At 36.4% G+C, this 7,409-nt stretch overlaps 1 pseudogene; it reads left to right on the plus strand.

The window, feature by feature from the left end:
- Positions 1-4,825: 4,825 nt before the first annotated feature.
- Positions 4,826-5,753, plus strand: LOC141498952 (serine palmitoyltransferase 2 pseudogene; annotated as a pseudogene).
- The last annotated feature ends 1,656 nt before the right edge of the window (positions 5,754-7,409 follow it).

The following is a 7,409-nucleotide window of genomic DNA, read 5'->3' on the forward strand; positions in this document are numbered from 1 at the left end:
TGCTCCTAAGTCCTGTGTGATTCTGAACTGTGTCCATCTGGCTGCTTGTAATATTTTCTCTTTGACTTGGGAGTTCTAGAATTTGGCTATAATATTCCTAGGGGTTGGTTTTTTGGAATCTCTTTCTTGGGGGGATCGGTGGATTCTCTCCCAAGTAATTCTTTGAAAATGATGTCAAGGCTCTTTTCCTGATCATGACTTTCAGGTATTCCAATTCAGGTATTCCAATAATTTTTAAATTATGTTTCCTAAGTCTGTTTTCCATATCAGTTGTTTTTTCAATGAGATATTTCACATTTTCTTCTAATTTTTCATTTTTTTGGTTTTGAAGTATTGATTCCTGATTTGTGGTAAATTAATCAATCTCCCTGAATTCTATTCTTTGTCTGAAGGATTTGTTCTCCTCAGAGTTTTCTTATCTCTTTTTCCATCTGGCCAATTTTTCTTTTTGAAGCATTCTTCTCCTCAATAACTTTTTTGAACTGTTTTATCCATTTGACCTAAGCTGGTTTTTAGCATGCTATTTTCTTCAGCAATTTTTTTTTTTTTGGATTTCCTTGACTAGGCTGCTGACTTGATTTTCATGTTTTTTCCTGCATCTCTCTCATTTTTTTTCCCCAGTTTTTCTTCTAACTCCCTCACTTGATTTTCAAAGTCTCTTTTGAGCTCTGTTATAGCCTGAGCCAAATTTCTGTTTTTCTTGGAGTCTTTAGATGCAGGAGCTTGTGCTTCCTCATTTTCAGACTGAGTGTTTTGATCCTTCTTGGGCTCACAGGCAAAATATTTCTCAATAGTCTTCCTCTTTTTTCTCTGCTTGCTCATTTTCCCAGCCTATGGTCATTCACAGACCAGGAGGGAGGACAGAGCCTCACATACTGAGACCCTTGTGGGAGTGTCCCCCAAAGCTCAGGAAGCACCCCAAAATGTGAGGCTCTGTCCTCCCTCCTGGTCTGTGAATGACCATAAGCACCTCCCTCTGCCACGGGGCTGAGGTGGGGGGGGGGCTGTTGTTCTGTGGGGGGGCCTAGACTGGGATCAGGATCTGAATGTGGTCAGAGCCCCAGAGTCCTGTTTCAGGGGCAGAGGACAGAGCTCTACAGTCTCTCTTCACTCCCCTCCCTCAGCTCAATGGGCTCATGCCCTGGGGGCTCCTGCTTAAAGCTCTGCCTGCTTATGTTTCCTGGATCTGGAATGTAGTGGCCAGGCTGCTTGCTGTGTGCCCTGAGGGCTGGGCTTCAAGTGCTCCTTCCAGCAGAGGTCCCCTGCTCTTCCCCCAATTTGTGCTCGGTGCTCCCCTAGCTCTGGAGACTCCCCCACTCGAGGCTCCCAGCACCCTGGGGCTGCCTCCAGGAGGCTGAAGTTCTTTCATCTGGAGGTCCACCCCTCTGGCGTGCCGCCCCTCCAACTCCAGGGAGCAGAGCCTTTCTGCTCTTTTCCAGGTTACCTTGAGTAGGAGAACTGCCTCACTGGGTCCCTCTGTGGGTTCTGTCTTTCGAAAGTTTAGTCCTTAGTTTCGAAGATTTATGAGAGAGCGCCTAAGACAGGATCTGTTCTTGTTGCCATCTTGGCTTTTTTTTTTAAAGCATCCTTTTCTATGTATGTAAGCTCCTTGAGGGAAGGGCCTGACTTTTTGCCTTTTACACTAAATAAATCCTTTTTTTTTTAAATTGGCTACCAATTCTTCCAAATGCTTCCATTTCTGTCAGAGCATGTTGCCATTATTTCTCCAATTACTTAGGTTTGAAATCTTTCTTCTTTAGCCTCCTTAATTAATCAGCTACTAAGTCATACTTATTTTGTCACATTGTCTCCCAAGTCAATCCTTACCATATAATTCCCGTTATTACTTATCCTAGTGCAGTCTATTACATCCAGTTGGTTAGACTGTTGCAGTACTATTTTAGTAATCTCATATTTCCTTGCTTCTAATCTATTTTCCACACTACTATATTTGATTTTTCTAAGACATGAATTTCATCATGTCACTGATCAAAAACATTTAACTGCTCCCTTTTCAATTCATAGGACAAAGTTCAAATTTTTTGACTTTGTAATTATGTCATTTAACTGTTCTGAGTCTTAGTTTCCTCATCTATAAAGAAGGGTTGATAATGTTTCCCCCTTTTTGTTTTGAGAAAAGTATTTTTAAAGACTACTATCTCAACTGATACTAAGCTCCTTTTCTGAAAGACAAAGAAGAAACATTGACCATCAATTTATTGATTACCTACTAGCCTAATTAATAAATTGATTGTTAACTACCTAAAACATTGTTTTTTAAGGGTTTTCATGCATCACATCAAAAAAGGTACTGTGTTCTCTGAGCTAAGTAGAATTGAAGTAGCTCAAAAGAAATGAGATGTGGAAAATTAGAGATTTCTCCTTTCCAATTGTTCATATGGAATATTTATGCCTAACCTGTGACAGAGCCTTCTGAGCTCATATCTGCCTAGTCACAGGTGAACATGCTGTACATGTGAGGTCATTTTGATTCTCTTTGAATAGGAAGGACAGTAACTGTCTCATTTCCAAGAAGTGAAAGATGCTTCATATCACTCTTATCAGTCTTCCTGTGGTTCCTGTACATTCTTTCAAGATACTCAAAATTTGTCCCTCAGTTTCTTTCATACCGGTATCTACAGAATTTTAAATTCATTTGTGAATTTAACTACTCTACTAACTCATAGAATCACAGATTTGGAAGAGACATTAGAGATTATTTAGTATGACTCCTTGGTTTATAGACTAGGAAATAAAGACCCATAAAAGTAAAGAGATTTGCTCAGGTCAACCAAGATAGATGAAAATGTAGTCTTTATAACTTACATGATACTATATACTAAGGTCAAGTTTTACCTAAAATACTTTAGAATTACTTATATTATAAATTACCTTTATGGTCTAACCTATCTCATCCACTTGCTCTGAAAACCTTGAGTTGTGCTCATTAAATCTCAAAAAACATAAAGAAAATGTTTTTCTCATAGTATTTTTCCAATTTTCAATGTTTAGGATACTACCATATCCAAAAGTCATTTGCATATATGAAGTGAACAGAACCAGGGGGTATATTATATACAGTAACAGCAGTATTGTTCAATGAAGAACTGTGAATGAATTAATATTTTCAACACTACAATGTCTCCAGGGAGACATTGCCTCTTGAGAGGCAACATATTTTAGTGAAAAGTTTTCTTTAGTGAGTTTTTCTAATTAGAAGATCTGTATTAGAGTTTTGACTCCATGACAACTTCAGCAGTTCATTTGATCTCTCATCAATAAAATGGAGCATTACCTATTCCCTTATATAGTGGTTTTGAGAAAAGGTATAAAGCACTTACATATATTTGAATGAGCATTTTTTTGATGTCTTGAGAAGGCATAGTGCTTTCCCTGACACATAAGAAAAAACATGTTTGCATACAAAATAGAAAACTTATTTTTCTTTTTCTACACTTTCAAAATCTATTATTTCACATATATGAAACCATAATTTCTGGTTTTCTTATTCTTCTCATATATGGTTTTTCCCTTTTATGCATTTGCCAATTTTGCAGAACATACTTCAGGATTATTATTAATCATCTATCCATTTCCCTTATCCCCATTCACCCTTTCACTCATTATTTCACAAATATTTGTTGAACTCATACTACAGGGCAGGTACTAGATATAGGATCATAGTTTTAGACTTACAAAGATAACCAAGGAAACTGGAAGTAATAGAGTTTCCAGCTGCCCTAAGTAAACAAAGGATTTTTGCTTTGACACATGTGTGTGTATACATACACATAATATATACTATATATAAACATACATACATGTGTATGCAGATATCCAAAATCATATATAATACATACAAATATACATTCATAGGCATATATGTAAGACAGTCCTATGCTCATTTCCATTTGTCCTCTGTTTCTCTGAAATTGGAGAGTATCTTCCTTCAATAGTATCAAATCTTCCATATTTTTTAAAATCTAACTACTTATCATTTCCCTACACCACAGCAATGTTTCAACCTTATATTATCTAGTCATTTTAAATAGTCTAAAACAATATTGAGTAATAGACTGAGACAGTGGTTTTCCTATTTTTGTCTTTTGATTAAATTTATTTTGGCTTTAACTTTGTTTGAGATCATGATTACTCACCTGCTATTTTTTAACATTATAAATTCCATTCCCTACCTTTATTTTAATATGTATCTCTCATTTTTATAGCATTTCCAGAAGGCAACATATTATTGAATTCAAAATTTTAATCTACTGTTTCCATTTTATGCATGAATTCATCCCAATTCACATTCTAAACTATAATTACTTGTTGTTTATTTACCTCCTTCATATTTTCCTCCCTATCCTTCTCACCCTATTCCTAACCTTCCTCACACCTCTGCCTTACTTCTACCCACTATCTTGCCCTTCTATTTCTTATCCTACCCCTCTCTAAGAATCCATTATCCTCTCCCTCACCCATTCCCTTTGCCTTCTTGTTTCTATATGAATTTAGAAGACTTCACACCCTTCCAATTATATATGCTGTTTCCTCTATTATCCCACTCCCATTATTCTACACCCTTCTATATCTTCCTTTATTCTATTCTCTAACCCTCTTATTTCTCTATAAATTTAGATATTCTTTTAAATTATATTTATAATGTTCTGTCTTCAGTCCAGATTTGATGTGAGTAGAATTCCCTCTAAAAATCCTTCCCTTTCCTCTTATATTCTTATTTCTTTCTGAATTTAGAATTTATACACTTCCAAATATATATGTTTTGTTCCCTCTTTAACCCTTTCCTGATAAGAATGGGTTAGCAATGAAGCTAGTGGTCAGGTTTTGGGGAGTAGAAGCAGGCATGGCTTTTGGAAAGGATTTTGCAACCAATTCAATGAAATCATCCCTGCTATTGTTGGCAAGGGCTACATCATATTGAATGATGAACTGAAATATGCATCTCTAGTTCTTGGAGCAAGGTTGTCTGAAACAAACATTCAATCTTCAAGCACAATTAATATTCAAAGCCTTGAGAAACTATTAGAAGATGATATTGTGTATGGACAGCCTTGAACACAAAGGCCCTGGAACACAAAAGAGAGAATATGTAACATGGTATGGTCAAGTGTTCACCTCCCTGAAGTGATTGCCCTTAAGAAGAAATACAAATCTCACCCGTGAGGCCCACAGCACTGGGATACTGGACCCAACAAATAGGAGTGTAGTAGAATACTTCTATCTGAGGATGTGGATGTGATGATGGGGACATTAATATAGAGCTTTGGAGCTGCTGGAGGATACATTGGAGGTAGGAGGGAACTGATAAGACTATCTCCTAACACATTCTCATAGGGCCTGTATGCCACATTGTTGTCATCATCTGTTGTAGAACAAATCATAACCTCTATGACATGGATTATGGGCAAAGATGGCCCAAACCTTGGCAAAGAATTGTGCAACAGACAGTTGAGAATATTATGTATTTCACAAAGTGATTGAAGGAGATGGGTTTCATTGTCTTTGGAAATGAAAATTGCTCTGTGGTGCCTTTCATGCTGTACATGCCAGGAAAATTTGGTGCATTTGGATGGGAAATGATGAAGTGAAATGTCTGTGTGGTTGTGGTGGGATTTAAATTCCAAACAAGGTTTTGCTTATCAACAGTACACACTAAAGAAATATTTGATACTGCATTAAAAGAAATAAATAAAACTGGATGCCTGTGGCAGCTGAAGCACTTCTGTCACTGATTGGTAATTCTTTTCAACTGGTCCTTTGATGAGACAAAATATGAAGAGACAGAGGACTATGCCTTCCTGGTGATCTTTAGAGGACACCTTCCCTCACCCAGGACAATATGTGGTCTTTCTGAGTCCAGTCTAGAACCACAATTCTGTGACTGCTTCATGTATTTTCTCACAATACTGAAGATAACCATATCCAATTCAAATGGCATTTTGTAAATAGTGAAAGTTGTTTCACATTCTTTCTCCTCTGCATCTCTGCTTCAAAAAAAAAGTCTTATTCTTTGCTTTTCCACCATACACACACATTTTGGGAATGAAAAAAAGTTTTGTTTTATAACTCTTATCCTGATGAAATCACAATATCCTAGTCTGCCCTATAAACCACTCCTGACCCTCACATCTTTTCCTATCACTGTAGCTACTGTTTATGGAGTAGGATCTGCAAAGAGAATTCATTCTGTTCTTCCTCCTTAGGAAACAAGTGCCTTCCACTTATCTACCATACTGACTTTGAAAGTTATTAATGTTAAACTATAATTTAAACATACAGATAATCAAAGCTCTTTTTTTTAGGTTTTTGCAAGGCATATGGGGTTAAGTGGCTTGCCCAAGGTCACACAGCTAGGTAATTATTAAGTGTCTGAGACCGCATTTGAACCCAGGTACTCCTGACTCCAGGGCTGGTGCTCTATCCACTGCACCACCTAACTGTCCCTGTGAATAAAATAGGGTTAAGTTCTCTGCCTGGAAACTATTCAGTATATTTCTATGAAAGGATTAACATTGCTACATTAGCTCTTTTTAAAAGCTGACATCCTTCTGATTATATCCTGATTACTGTTTTCTTTTGTTGTTTTCTATCAAAACATCTACTATATGAAAGAGATTTTTAAAAAAAATTTCCAGATTGTGGGAGAGGGTACTCAGATACAACATACTTTTGGACAGGGACAGGATGAAAGGAGAGAGAGAATAGAATGAGAGTGGGGAGGAATAGAGTGGAGGGAAATACAGCTAGTAAGAGAAACTGTGGGAAAAAATATTGAAGGAATTTCTCTGGTGGGCTTATGATAAAGAAAGCAATTCACCCTAGAGACAGAGCCATTGGAATCTGAACACAGACTGAAGAACATTTTTTTTCTCTCTCTCTCTATTCTTGAGGCTTCTCATCTTCTTGGGGGGGTGGGGAGGAGGGTTTATGTTTACTCTTTTAACAAGATTATTGTAATAATATAAAATAAATCAAATTTTTTTAAATCTTAAAAAAACTTCCAAAATAGCCATCTTCTTCCCCATTTAATACCTTTATATCAGTTCTTCCTCTTATAACCTCATTTGTATGACATAATTATTCTTTTTACCTTTTCTACACCATTTTGCTTTTTTTTTTAGAATCACATCACACTCAGCTCTATCACAATCTTTCTTTCGAATTACCTACTTGCTAATGATGATCTTAGACATATGGTTTACATTTCCAGGTTTATATTTTCACATGTAAAAATAAATAATTTGTCCTTACTGAGTCCTTTGTAATTAGCCTTTGAGTTAATCTTATATTTCTCTTAGATCGTGTATGTCATTTTCTATTATATTCTGGTCTTTTTGCAATAAAAGTCTAAAAGTCTGTCAGTTCTTTGAATATCCTTTTTTTCCATT

Source organism: Macrotis lagotis, chromosome X (genome assembly GCF_037893015.1).
Source record: "Macrotis lagotis isolate mMagLag1 chromosome X, bilby.v1.9.chrom.fasta, whole genome shotgun sequence".
In the NCBI taxonomy this organism is placed as follows: domain Eukaryota; kingdom Metazoa; phylum Chordata; class Mammalia; order Peramelemorphia; family Peramelidae; genus Macrotis; species Macrotis lagotis.